Source organism: Oryzias melastigma, linkage group LG12 (assembly GCF_002922805.2).
Source record: "Oryzias melastigma strain HK-1 linkage group LG12, ASM292280v2, whole genome shotgun sequence".
In the NCBI taxonomy this organism is placed as follows: domain Eukaryota; kingdom Metazoa; phylum Chordata; class Actinopteri; order Beloniformes; family Adrianichthyidae; genus Oryzias; species Oryzias melastigma.
The window spans coordinates 9,526,004-9,541,297 of record NC_050523.1 but is presented as its reverse complement, the minus strand read 5'-3'; positions in this window follow the sequence as shown (position 1 = coordinate 9,541,297).

Genomic DNA, 15,294 nt, shown 5'->3' with positions numbered 1-15,294 from the left:
TCTTTTCCTCTAAAACCTTTTTCAAAGGAAAATAAAAATCTTGCTTGAAAACTAGGTATTAAGTGTTGAGTGTCCTTAATTGTGTAATGTTAAAGTGCAACCCCGAGGCTAACGCACAAGAAACTCTTGTTTTAGTTTGTAAAATAAAAGAGGAAACTAATTTGAATCATCAGGAAAACGGGTCGTTTTGTTTGTCCTTAACAACAGCAGCTGAAATGTTGCAAAAGTTTTAAGGTGCTTGAAATCTGCTATTTGTGTGTCAAAAAACTGTTACAAAGAAGATTTCTTTGTTCCATGTTATGATCTATTTTGAAAAAAAAAGGTTGTTTTAGTTACTCTGCTTGAAAATACCCACGTTTTGCTTTTTACCCTAACTGCTAAAGTTATATTTTTAGCCTACTGCATAAAAAATGACAGAAAATTAACATTTTTTGGAATTAAGATGTTTTTTGCACCCATAATGAAATCTATTTGAAAAAAAACTGGAATATATATATATATATATATATTTAAATGAGATATGGATAATTTAAATTCTTGGTTAGATGATAATTGTAAGTTTTTGCTCACAACAATGCTAATTTTAGATGTAAAAATATTGATGAGTGTTTAAAAAAATTACTTTATTTACCCATTGTCTCAAATGTGATCCACACGTTTTTAACCTGGTGTATCTGTATTATAAATAATTAATAATCAACAAATGTTCTATTCCTTCAATACAGAAAGTAGTTATTTAAAAAAAGAAGAACAATAGATGAGTTTTTCTCACCATAAACATTTGAAAACTAGTTTAACTTTTCCCGCCAAACTATTCATGGAAGCAGCCATTTTGAAATGAGCTGATAAGGCCTTTCTACTGCCCCTAGTGGAAGGAAAATCCACTACAGGGTAGAAAATTATGTTAAGTTATTTAGGTTTTTATGGAAAGTTTTGATCTTTCTAATGAAATAAAGGCTTTTGGAAATATTTGTATCAATTATGATATGAATGTTTAAGGTTAAAAACAAGCTTAAATAAATATTTGTTTAAAAAAATATCTATCTAATTTATTTAATGCAGAATAAGCTGTAAATGCTTAAAAATCATTTTGAAATAATCAGACAGAAGAAACTGTGTCTTTATAATGATGTCAGTAAAGTTGTCCCAAAAATTATCCGTGACACAACTTGTCTATTGGTTCTCCTGTCTTCTCCTAATTTGATAATGAGGAATAAATTTAGTATCCACTTTTAAACAAAATCCAACTAGATTTTTTGGGGTAAAAAAGGAGTCAAGTGATGTTTCAGGCTTTTTGATTCAGCCTCTGTGAACACGAAGGACATCGTGTAATAGATTAGAATGTCTTTATACACTATCAAATTGCTTCAAACTTCGCAGCTTCGAAATGATTTAACAAACACTTCATCCTTGAAGCACAAAGCAAAACAAAAAAAGCTGTTTTTGGAAAATCTTTTTGCTATGGAGACAAATATGTGTAGAGCTGGTTGTAAACAAACATTTTAGGACTAAGATGTCTTAAACTCAGGGCATAAAAATGTAAACTGAAGGAGAGTTAGATGAGATCTGTGATTTACTTCACCTCTAATACTGATTCTGTCCCTCAGAGCAGGCTGCACAAACACACACACATAAACAGCAAAGCCTGGTCATGTAATGAAATCCTCTTTGTTAGCTGAGGAATTTGTCCATGGGTCCAAGGTCTATCTGGATAATGTGAAGCTTTATCAAATATTTGGCAAGACACCAGACAGAGATTCTTTGACTCCTGCAATAGGGATGGAGGACAAAATGCATGGATAGATGTTAATGTAAAAAAAGAGAGATACCTTATTGGAAACATAAATAAATAAAATTAGGGGATTTTGTGGGTCAAATTGCTGTTGTGTTATAGTTCCAGATAAAAACAAATCCCCACATACTTCTACTCTTTTGCTGTAAAGCTACTTCATCCTCAGCTACGTGTGTTCAAGTGACCGTTTACCCCAAACTAGTTTTGTAAATATATATTTTGGGCTTCTGTGTTCAAAACTCTTGATTTCATACCTATTTAACATTTTTATGATAGTTTTTGGGGCTTTATGTACAAAATGTGCATCTATTGAATGCATGTTACAAGCGAAACCAGATGGAACTTTGACCAATTACGGACTCAGATTGCCAACCGAAAATTGTTTATGAAGGAGAAGTGATTATTACAATTTTTTTCTTAATTTATTTAAAGCTTGAGCACACCTGTATACTTCTTCACAACCATACAAATTTAATCACTATATTCTAAGTGTAAATACACATATACATTTCAAAACTTGTATATCAATAATGTACTTTTTTTTTTAACAAATACATTTTTCCCAGGTCACAAACGGGGTGGGAACTCTAGAAAAACAAGAAGCCCCTCCCTACTCGTCCAGTGTGAACCATCAGGATACTTTCAAGTTAGAATTAATAAAATATTTTACTGTGTGTCTATACTCTCTATAAAAAGACAATTAAGAATAAAAAAAAAAATTGTCATTTTGAAAATGAGTGCATGATAAAAAATACTTTTTAGGTTTATTACTTTGCATAAACAGGAGTTGATTTGTGGTGTAATTCTTAAAAAAAATCAAACATAGTCAGAGTAGTATCCCTCAGTATCAATACAATTTTAACTTTCTTTTATTTAAACAAGTCTTATTTTTAAGGGTTTCATTTAATTCAACTTCAGTGTTTTAACTTTTTTAATAAAAAAACTAAAATAAGTACAAATCAAGTATCTAGAAGTACCTAATAGAACCTATATATGAAAGTCACTCTTGTTAAAATAGTGTTTTTGCCACTAAGTAAAGCTCATCCTCTGTGATATTTCTTACTCTATATTCACTAAACACAGGACATAAGGAATTATCTGTTCATTATAGTCCGTATCATCCAAATTATGGTACAGATTGACTCCTCAAATCCTGTTACTGATTCTGAAACGTCCAACATTTCTGTTGAAGTGATTTTCTGTCATTTCTAAATTTCTTGTAGATGCAGTAACAAAAGCATCTTCATCTGGAGACTTCCAGTTTCCTTCCACCTCACCACTAACCCGAACTCGTGACTGAAATGGTTCAAAGCAAATTGGAGATACATTTTTTTGTGTTTGTAAACTGAAACCTCAATTCTGATATTTGCAGTCCCTCAGGAGGTTTTCCACCTATAACTGTGTATTCTTAGGAGTCTAAATGGTTTTTATCTTTCTTTGTCTAAAGCACCTAAATGTCAGCAGGTAGTTTAGGTATTCTTCCCCTATCGGTGAACTTCTGAACTCTATTGACGTTCGCTGCATTTTCCCTCTTTCCTCTTTGTCTTTGTTTTCACTTCCTCTTCTCAGCTTCGTTTCTTACAGAGTGAAACACCAGTGGAGCAGCCTTTTACAGCTGTTACCTGAGGCATGTGTGGAAGGTAATAACAGTAATAACTAGTAATACCTGGAACCAGCTATTCTAGCTATTTTCTGTATTTTATCTCAAGCAGATCTGCTGTGACTGGATAAAAAACACTGCAAAGGATTTTTGTAGAGTTGGATTTTTAAAAATACTATTAGAAATGATTGCGTTTAATACAAACAACTGAAAGTTTGTACATTTTGCTATTTGTTGCATTTTATTTTGATAAAAACTTGTATCTTTTTTACAAATCTTTCTAGTACTTCACTGTAGCTATCTTAAAGTTCCTCTCTGATTATGTTTTGTATTATTGTAAAAGTGTTCCCAGTGGTCGTTTTATTATGATTATGCCATTTTTAGCCAAAAACAAAAAAGCTGTTTTTTTTTTTTCAATCATAGTTCCTGCATGGCGGCAGTAGTTCATTAGAAGTTGAGTTGTGGGCGGGACCATTGGCGCTGAGCAATCCCCCTCCCCTCTTGGAGCAGAGCAGGGAGCTTCTGGTCCGCTCAGCTTATTTTCTACATCACAAATAAACTTTTTCAAACAGGAGTTTTTATGTTTGCTCCCGATTCCCGATTTTGAATAAAGAAATACTCAGAAATGCCATTTTGAGCTTATGTGCTCCACTATCAGAAACATTCCACTAGGACGTGTTAAAAACACCGAATATTTTTATTGGCATATAACACTCCATATTTTCCTTTACTGTCATCCCACCCCGTTTTCTACCTGGAAAAATGATGTATGTTTAAACAAAAAAGAAACACAAAGTGCATTATCGACATACAAGTGCTGAAATGTATATGTGTGCATATTCAAGCTCAAAATAAATCTTCACCTTTAACTTTCAACTATGGTGGCGCTGAAGTGCAAACAACTCACTTGACGCAACAACATTTTAAAGATAATTAAAAAAGCAAAATAAATATTCATAACATAATTCGATTTTAGAAAACATAACAAAATTCCAGCAACTAAAATGTAAAATTTAGCATTGATTTCTAAAATGTAATGCATTGTTTTACAGGGTTTTTGCGGGGTCTTAAAAGGGTCCTAAAGGCATTGAATTTGGAAAAAAATACCTAAAAAAGCCTTAAAAAGTCTCGAATTGTGATATTTGAGCATAAAAAATTGAGCTGTTTGAAACTTCCCTGTTTCACATTTCTTTTCAAAAATATAATTTTTTCAATCACGATTACTTTGATCTAATCACGGAACTGAACAGCAGCAGAACCAAGCATTATGATTCAACACACTGAATGCCAACCGTTGGTTTAAAAAAAGAAGTTCACTAAAACACCACAGCACAAACAACAAGAGAAGAAGCTACAGCTTTGGGAAATAGGCAGAGAAATGAATCTTAATTTCTGATATACATGGCCTTTAAAAGGTCCTAAAAAGTCTGAAACGGAACTTGAGTAAACTTGTAGGAACCATGTTTTTAATATTTACTTTGCTTTTTTAATTGCCGTTGTGATCTTCACTTCAGGGCCACCGTAGATTTGGAACCGTTCCATTTAAATTCATGGCTCCACTTAATTTAGCATCACCTTCAAAAGAAAAAAAACACAGAAGAATACATTTTTTAATATAAAAAGTCAAATATAAAGTGGTATTTATCTGTAAAATTTCCTAAATGTTAACTCCTTTTAAAGCTGAAAAATACACAACTCTAGTTTTATAAATTCCTCCAACAATATCACTAACTATTCTGCCTTTTTGTGAGGTTTCACATGAATTCTTGGGGGTGTGAGTGAATGTTGGGTATGAAGAAAATTACCGTAAACCTACCTCCAGCTTTTATTTGTGGTTCAGCAAAGCTGCAACAGTCCCCTGATGCAATAATGCTATTTCATTTCTTGATCTGCTCTTTTCCAATAATGCATTGAACATTATGGCTACAGAGGTCGCCTTTCCCCTCCCTCATAGGAACTGCCTCTCCACAGCATGTTAGCGTTGCATTCTGGGAAAGTGGCCAGGCTCTGCTGACCCAGAACAGGACATCTGGCTCTATTATTCATGCTCCTTATACAGTCATCTGGCCAGGAGCAGTACAGTAGATTACAGTAGACATAGATGTGCACTTCGCCGTGGCTGCACGTCCTTCTGTTTTGCTAGGCAGTTATGCGGCGGTGTGATTTAATAAAGGTGTGGCATTCTATAGCGTGTCATTAGTGGTGCTGTTGTTGTGATTATGGGTTTAAGTTGATGGGTGTGTAACATCTATTATGGGAAATGGAATGTCTAACATGAATCGCTCTTTTGTGGCACTTTTCGGAGGGGCAGTGTTTATATTAATTTGCACACGTTTCTTTGAATGCCTCTTTGTGTGTGGTGTGGGTTCGACACACCTCAGATATGTGCTCAGATTATTACATCTGGTTGCAATCAGAGATTTTATTATAATGGCACACGAGATATAATGTACTGTCAAATTGTAAAATAATCAGCAAAATTTAAAATCTGCATTCAAACTGAGTATAGTAGAAATGCAAAATAATCTTTAATGAAAATATGTTTTTTTTGTACATGTTTCATCAAACTAGAGAATTCAGGTGGCAATTCGTAGCAAAACATGAATTTATGTGTCTCTACTAACTGTTTTTTACTTTTTCCAAAGGCCAACTTTATGTAAAGTATAACTTTTGCTAAACTAAGGCGGCCAATTTAGTGCAGACAGACACAGAGAAGTGCAGTCTGGTTGTGTTAGCCCCCACGCAGGAAGTGGTCTGTGTAATTGGCACAGCTCTTTCTTTAAAAATGTGCAGCACATCCCTCAGATTAACAGTTGCCTGTGGAGCAAAGTTACCTGTCCTGCTGTCTTCAGATAAGTTTGTTTGAGTTTAACAAGCTGAAAGTTCTCATGGAGCCTACAAACATCTGTGGATGAAAGATAGCCCGGTGACTTAAAGCAGACTGTGGCAAATGGTTAGAGCGGGAAAGGTTTCATCAATGCTCCAAATGAACCCTGTGAAGTTACTTCTGCTTCTCTCCTGAGTTTCGCCGTCCTCTACAGCATATGTCAGATTAAAATATCTGAAAGGAAGGGAGATTATTGAAAATAATCATTGTTTCTTAGTGGCTAAGAACACTAAAATGAAAGAAAAGGAGAAATTAGTCTGATAAATGTGACATGAGTGATATGAGCTACCCCACATGTGAACCTCAAGCGTGACAGTGTGTGAAAGAGGAGGAGTTGGGTGACAGTGAAGGGTTGGTGAGAAATGAGAAATGAGCTGGTGGGTTCATATTGCGGGTGACGGCCTTTGAGAGAACAGGAAGCAGAAGCTACAAGCTCACCAAAGATCAGGTTAACTCAGTTCTCAAGCTTAAATCGAAATATCACTTTCACACATGTAGATTTCCCCCTTAAGTATTTTGTAGTTTAACAGTGGAGCTTTTGAAGTATACTTCAATGCATACACTAAACAAAATAAATGAAAACTTTTGTTGTACTTATTTGCTGAGATAATCCATCCCACCTCACAGGTGTGCCACATCAAGACTCATGATTATTTCACAGGTGTGCCTCAGACTAATCCACAATAATCATGCAAAGTATGCTCACAAATTTAGGCTATTTGAATTCCTCCGCTACTCACTATATAGCGCGTTCGCCATTTTCTAGTGCCGTCCGAATCTACAATTCCAAAATCAAGCGCACTTGAAATTTCCCAGAAGTCTTTGCAAAAAACTAGCGTTCATCGATGCTCACTACACTAGCGAATATAGACCACAATGCAATTCTGTGAAACAATTTTTGTGAAAAAAACATTTTTTTTAATAAGCTATCCACATTTTCATCATCAGAACACAGTGAAGTCACTAATCAACGTTGCGAAATGTTTGTATCGATTAGATTTTCACTATGTGAAATTAGTGACGTCATAGCTGGTGTTTAGCAAAACGAAAGAAAAGTAGTGAGCACGGTGTCCAAATTTCTTTTTTTAAATCCAGGGCACTATAAGGTTTTTATTAGTTAGGGATTAAGGTGGGAATTAGGACATAGCTTTAGACAGTTTTGTGTCTATAGATCGTTGAGCTAAAGCGTTGCGTTAATATTTAGTTCATTGTACATGTATATATAACGAAAGAGGATTAGGGCCACTGAAAAAAAAAAAAAAGCCCATGAAAAATTCTGACTTTAAAGTCAGAATTCTGACTTTTTTCTCAGAATTCTGACTTTAAAGTTAGAATTTTTCATGGGCTTTTTTTTTTTTCAGTGGCCCTAATCCTCTTCAGTAATATAGTTATCTGAAATAAATGATATTTTTATTCTGTAGATCAGGATTTTCAGAAAATTCTTTGTTTGCATATATAATTGGGTTGAGTCCACGTAAACGCACAAAAAAAACTGTTTTTAGTTTAATTTATTTGCAGTACATAAGTCAGGATTTCAGTTGTTTTTTTTCCGGTGCGTGTACAATTAAAATATGTTTTAAAGAAAGAAGATAGGAGGTAATTGTTAAAAATTAAGTATTTTTAAGCAATTTTAGACTGAAAAAGACTTAAAATTCTCTATGTACAAGAACTGTTTGGCCAATAATCAATCAACGTTTGTTCTATGCAAAGGATGCACATGCTGTATATATGGGCTAACCTATCTTGGAAAAGTTTTTGTTCAGGTTTATAAAACAGTTTTACCCTAGAGTGCTGATTTTTACAATAGTTTTTTTTAAATACAATACTGAATAATAGATTCAGTATGTGGTATTATATTGTTTGTCCTCCATTATCAACAGCAGAGTTTCTTTGTAATGAAAAAGTATTAAAGGTGAAAAATACTTATATTTAATAGTGTTTGGTTTACAAATAATTGCAGCTCTGTGTTGTCCCCATTGGGCGGACAGAATCCCAAGCACAGCTGGCAGTCTAGTGTTGTGTGTTGTGTATGTGTGTGTGTGCAATTGATAACTACATCCAAAACAGGCCCTGTTGTACACTCCTGGCACCGTGATTCAATTATATAGAGCCAGTGCTTTGCCTGAATATTAATCTAGAGGCTGAAACTTAATTTGTCTGGTGATGGGGGGAACACAAGCCCATCTGGCTGCATGTAAGTGTGACTGTGTTCATGTGTGTGAGGGGGTCGTCTTTCCATTGTAACAGAAGGGCCCCTTTCAGACGAAGATGGATCAGTTTGTGGGAGGGAGACAATCACTCCACAGACACAATGAACATTTAGTCTGGTTGGGAAAAATAAAGGTTTTAGTTCATTTTAGCGATATTTTAGGTTTTTTTGTTGCTCTAAATAATATGTATAGTCAAGCATGAAATTAGTTTTACCCATGGTAAGTTTTTAGTGATTGTAAAGGATACAGGAGTTTCAAGAAAGTAATAAATAAATAAGGTTCAGGAAGGCAATACATTTATTTTGTATTTGAACAGAATTAGTGCTGTGAACAATGTTTTTTTCTATTATTGAATTAAAAACAAGAATCTTCTTCCAGTTTGAACGTAAGGTACTAAATGGGCTGTAGTAAATAAATAATGTAAATTTTAACCTTAATAGCAACATATCTCTACATTTTTCTACATTTTTTTACAAAGAATTTTTCATTTTCATTTCATTCTGTATGCCCTCGTAAGCATACAGCTGCCTATGTATTTGAATGAACGTCTACCAACCCCCTCAGGTCATGTACGCACCCCTCCTCCTTGTCACATGACCCACAGTCCTTTGGGACCGAGGCGGTGCACCTCAGGGCACAGATGCAACCTCTCCTTGACCCCCACAGTGTGCGAGTGACCTTCCTCTGACGTGTAAGGTTAGCTTCTATATTACCGCCGAGGTCAAAGGCAGAGACTGAGAGAATAGAGGCAGGCATGTGGGTTGGAGGAGGGTTTCAATTGAGAAAAAGATACGAGAGAGGGCCGGGACAAAGAGCAGAGTGCAAGAGTGCGCACTTGTAAGGAAGAAGTGAATGGGGGTGGGCGCTCTGAGGAAGTTAACAGTTCATCCAGGCTGTCTGTCACATTGTGCTTCACAGTTATGGTTTTTGCTCTTCTTGCTCTGCTTGTCAACAGGAGGTCTCCGGGGCAGAACACAAGTGATAATGCAAGGAGACAGTCGCACACGGACTTGCAAGGACAGTCTTAAAAGCTAACGGTACAAAAAGGGCTTCACAATTTTTTTTAGATATTGTGGATTTATCTTTAAGAATCAAAAATTAACATTTTTTTCCACTCACTATCTGAGTTTATCTATTAAATCTCTCCGTGTTATTAAGGATAAACCGTTTAATCAAATATTAACCTTCTAAATTGAATATTCTAAGAAAAAAAGTCCCTTTTTTTTAGTTTTTCCAGGAATAATCTTTGTTTACTTCACACACCCTAGAACCTTCTCCCTCACACTGCCAGGAACAAAAAAGATATATTTATTTTATAGAATTCTAAAATCTGCACTGTAGGACACAACTGATTTAAAGAGATACTGTGATGAAAATCGTGTTTTTGCTGTTTTTAGCATGTTCTTGTTGCACTTTAATGAGAATTTAGGGCACATATGATGAAAATTAAGCTTAAAATTGTATTTTTTGAGGATTCCTTTATTCAAATCATTTTAAATCAGATGAAAAATTATATTGGAAAAAGCTTGTAGCTGTGATTTAGAAGTCAGCTCCCTGCATACACTTGTAGACTACCGTAATAGACCCATGATTGTCTTTATATTTTATCACTTAAAACTGTACAGCTGGATAGCTCGTATTTTGCGCACCATTTTTGTTGCACCGGTAATATAAGGTTGTGAAAGGCTATAAGCTAGCGGGAGTGTATGTGAACAGATGGATCATGGGGAAGGGGGCGGGCTTACTCTGCGTCACCAGTTCCGCCCACATCTTGGAAGCAGATTCGAATGAACTTCCGTTGCTCTGTAGAAACCGTGTCCTAGAAAGTGACAAAAGTTTTTTTTATTTTTGCCAAAAACGGTAAAAACATAATTCAAAGACCACTAGGAACGCTTTGAAAATAGATCAAAAGATGATCGGAGTGAGACTTTAACTCTTTATTAGCAGAGATGTTGCCGGCAACACCTAAAAAAACATAAACACTCTTTTACATGCATAATACTGTTGCATATCAGCAAAAAGCTGCTTTTTACAGCTTCAGAATCCACTGGAATTACATTAATTGCATAAATATTTGAATTCTACCACACTGTATGGTCACACGTCTGCAAAATTCAAAGTGTTTCCACACGTTGGACCGTATGACACCTTTGTCGTTTTTACTTTATTGTAAAATAAACCTACCGTGTCTCAATTCAAATGGTATTTTCCTGGATGTATTTGATCGATTTAATTCATTTTGAAACGATTCTTTAACAGTATTGGTTGATTTTACTGGATTCAATCAAGAACTTCCTACAGACAGATTGGTTAATCTGTAAGAATTGTTTGATTAATCAATTATTCGTTACACAACTAATATGGCCCAGTTTAAACAAGCTAAATAAGAAAATCTGTTTTCTTTGACAATAAACTTTTAGGAGTGGACTATCCACATAAAAATACTACAACAGTGGAAAGGAAGCATCTGCAGGAGGGCATTTCAAAGGAAAACATGGGCATATTTTTCTCAAGCTACTCTGAAAAGTGCATGACTGTATTTATCGTAAATAACGCTAATATTAAACTCCTTTCAGAGATTCTTAAATAAACTATCACCTATGTCAGCCAGCTCGTATTACAGCAGCTATGTTTGCATGAATATAACGAACAAGCCTGTGGCTTTGGAAGACCTGTAATAACCTTCAGCCAAACGCGTTTTTACACCTGTGTGTTAATTCTGACACTTTGCTGTTTTCCTTGGCTCTGAAGAGAGCGTCAAGACAAACTGGAGTGTTCTTGCTTTCTTGGCAGGCGTTCCGCACACAAGCCCAAATGTCCTGTAAATACACAGAATATTTAGAACTCTGCTATCAGACGTAAACGTGCTAATTGCAGATCCTATTAATAATTTAGAGCAGTAGGTTTTTGTGTGGAGATAAAAAGACACCAGAGGGGAATGTCAGTGACCGATCAATAACTTAATCAGTCAGAGGAAGGCGTAAATGATGATGATGACCAATTATGGTGTCCAATAATGTCTAACCTTAAGCAGCAATCAGTAAAGAAAAATAATCAATCCCACATGAACGATAGTCCACAGAGTTTGTCAATAAAACTGATTTCATTTGAGAAATTTCTTATATATTTGATTGAGTTGAAGCTCTACAGTAAAAATTGACCAATAAATATTACACATCAATGAACGTTTAACATTGTGGTTACAGATTTATTGGTGTGTTAAGTTTGCAGGGGAAACGAATGCCGTCGTTTAATAATAAAAAAAAATGGCAGAATTTACGGAGCATATCAGTCTCTAAAATCAATGTTTCATGTCGATGAAACATTTTTTTTTTTGAGTGTGTTGGCAGAAAACACAGAATCTGCAAGCGGAGAGGGAGGGAGCCTTCGCCTGCACACCATTATTCCAACAATGAGTTTTTGTGAAGCGGCGCTAAGACATGTGAACCAAGCTGATCACCTTGAGAAGGGAAATATGCAGTTACCATGACAACTTGACTCTAAACACCTTCAGCTCCTTGGAGGGAGGAGGAGGAGGAGGGGGGGGGGTATTGCAACCATGACTGCCAAACGCTCTGCAACGTCTTACTTTGTTTTCCCTAAGTTTGTATTACATGCACTCGTTAGTCACAAACACATCCTACACTCTTTTGTGTGCCCGTTAGGCATTCGGCGCCTAAGTCTGGACTCATTCTTCCTCTGCTGACACCAAATAATGCGACTACTGTTGCGCCCCAGCTCGGTGTCAGCCCCAGTGTCTCCAAAAGAGGCCACACAATTCCCTGAATGGAGCGATAAATGCTCTTTTGTTTGTGGGGCTCGTGTCTTAAGTGCAGCCAAAGAGCCTCTCGTGCACACACATTTGCACATGCACATTATTACAGTTGCACTATATCTGTTCCATTGTAAAGACCAGACTAAACATCATGTTTAATTTCAATCTACCATCACGCTGATATGAAGCCTGCAGACACGGAACGGGAATTACTTAAAATAGGTGAGAGATGCTCAATCCTACGCTTTGTAATTATCATATACATTATATTGGCATTTCACTCAGGAGTCAATGTTAAAAAAAAGCTCACATTTAATGAAAGCATGAATCTTGGATGAAGAGTCCTAGGCCATAAAGATGGTGCATCATTAAGCATGGTATTATTGTCATTAAGAAGCAGCCATGTACAGTGCTACCACTGGGAGCCATTAGGATGCTTTGATGGAAGCTCAACGCTTCACTTCAAATCTCATTTTAAAAGTGATTTAGGACTGGAACCTTTTGGCCGGTTTACAACCAAACCAATTTTGCATTTTGAATACTCGTTCAGCTTTTTGCTGTAAAGACTAGGATCAAATGTTGGAAACTTTCTGATGAACTGTGAGGTCTGATTGTAGAAGAAGACTCCAGAAAACAAGACAAAGAGAGATTTAGAATGACTTCCAAAGCCAGTTATTGCTAATAAACAAAGTTTTATTTGAATAATTGGGGCCTAACATCAAGTAAATAGTTGAACATTTAAAATGTAATTATCTTCCACTGGTTTTCCACAACTTTGTCCTGGTTTGTAAATGGCTTTGCTTGTAGACTCAGGAGTGACAGGTTAACCATTTAATTAAAAGCTCAGATGAGGAGGATGAGGACACATCTTCTGGGGACTGAGGGGATAAGGTCAGTTTATCCTGTGAACATAAAGAGACATCAGTCTGACCGTGAGGACAAATGCGTAAATTGACATGAGTACGGCTGCTGGCACTAGAAGGTATGGTAAACGGTTAATCTGAGTCTGGGTAAGTAGAGCAACGACTTGTTAACGTGAGTGAGAGCGAGTGGTTATGAAAGAGGAGGGGAGAAAGAATCGGAAGTTCAGAAGTTGGTGTGGAGCCTTGCTTCAGATCAAGTCTCTTCATGGTTGTGGTGATTCTTCTAGAAAGGAAGCCAAAATAAAAAATCTTTTTTTTATCCCTTCTGAGTTGTGCAGCAACCCCGCCCCACTTCCCGTCACTCATCTTTTTACTCACTCTCTCCCTCTAGCTTACAGCCCCTCACAACCCCAACCTAACATTACCGGTGCAACAAAAGTGGCGAGGAATATCAGAGCTATCCAGCCGCACAGTTTTAAGTCGGATGCCAGCTCAGATGAGGAAAACAAAGACGTTCGTGGATCTATTCGTCTGCAGGTCAGGTCAGCAGGGAGCTTTGGCCTTCTGTTTTTTTTTTTAGTCTACTCCTGATTTACAATGATTTGAATTAAGAAATACTAAGAAGTTCAATTTTGAACTTAATAAAGACCCGTTAAAAAATGTGATTTTCATCACTTTTAAGAACTTTGGGATCTACATTGTTCTTGTTGCGTGGGCTGACATCAGTAGCTCACAGCCTCCCTTTTTCCTAAAGCACAGATTCAGATTCCAAACATTTCACTGACTACTTTGCATTTATAAACTGGGAACATTGGAGTGATCCATAACTTTTAACCTGAGGTGTAAGTCTACAAAAACCAAGATTAGTCCATCCCACTGTACAAAAATAAGTCCGTGAATTTGGTCTCGACAATGGAGATTGCTATATTTGTGCCTGATGCGTCTCTGAGTTGCTGATCTGATTTTAGCACATGAAACTGCTTTGTTAGTTACTAGGGAACCGAAGAACTACCTGTCTAAAATCATTTTTTAACCATTTTTCTGTTAGTGTGGGCGTATGAGTGTCTTTGTGTGTGCTCCCAAATGGTGTTAAGAGGAATGAAAGATGTCAAACAGAAAAGAAACATCTCTTTTAGTTTTTGTAACAAACCTCCATGAAAGGACCAGAACAGGTTATGAGTGTGCGGTAAATCATTTACATACGGACTAGTTTTGTGTTCATGGACTCAGTCAGACAGACTTTTGTAACAGTTCTGTTAACTGGAGGCATGACCTGATCTGTCCGTCTTTTTTCTGGTCTCCTTTAACTGCAAACGATGAACTCGCAGTCTGAGTGTTGCTGTCTTATTTCACTGCAGCTTCTGGATGATGTTATCCATGAATCATCGTTTAAAAGAGTAGAAGAGGGATAATCTGCAAAATTAGTGCTGACAACCTGAAAGCCTCCTGATAGAGTTTAATTGTTTGTGACGTTAAATACCAAAAAAAATCTGTCAAAGAAATAAAAAACACAAAGTAGAGGCAGTACATTTCTGAAACCTTCTCATCATCCACTGACTGATATTTTCTCAATGCTTGATTCCTATTTGCGATAGTTTTAAAATTCCAGGTCATCAAAGTTTTAGGAGATAAAATTGTTCCTTTTTTGTAGATTTTAAATGTATAAAAACTCATCCTCACCTTCTGAATAATAATGCCTAAAATCTGTTTTTTTTTTAATGTCATGTAATCATGATCAGAGTGCAGTAACACATCATTATTCTCATTTTCTAGCATCCGATTGGTTTTTGTATTGTTCATTTTAGTGTTTGAAAGACAACTTGATTTTGCAGTAACATAAAAAGTAAAGGTGTAATGATTAATTGACTTAATCGAAGAATCCATGCATATTCCTACGATCCGACAGGATTTATCTCTCTGAGGCAAAATGTTCATCAATTATAGATAAATCGATTATATCGTTAATGGAAAAAAATACCAATTGAGTTACAGTAAGTTTATTTTGCTTACCAAACAATGTGGTATAATAATGTTCTGTTTTTATTATTTTGATGTGAAAAAGCAAAGTGGGCTGAACTGAATAGGTTTAACATTAATTCTTGTTTATTTGTAGATATATTTAATTTACACTTTATTATCTTGTGAGAAATACAAAGAATCTGGAAAA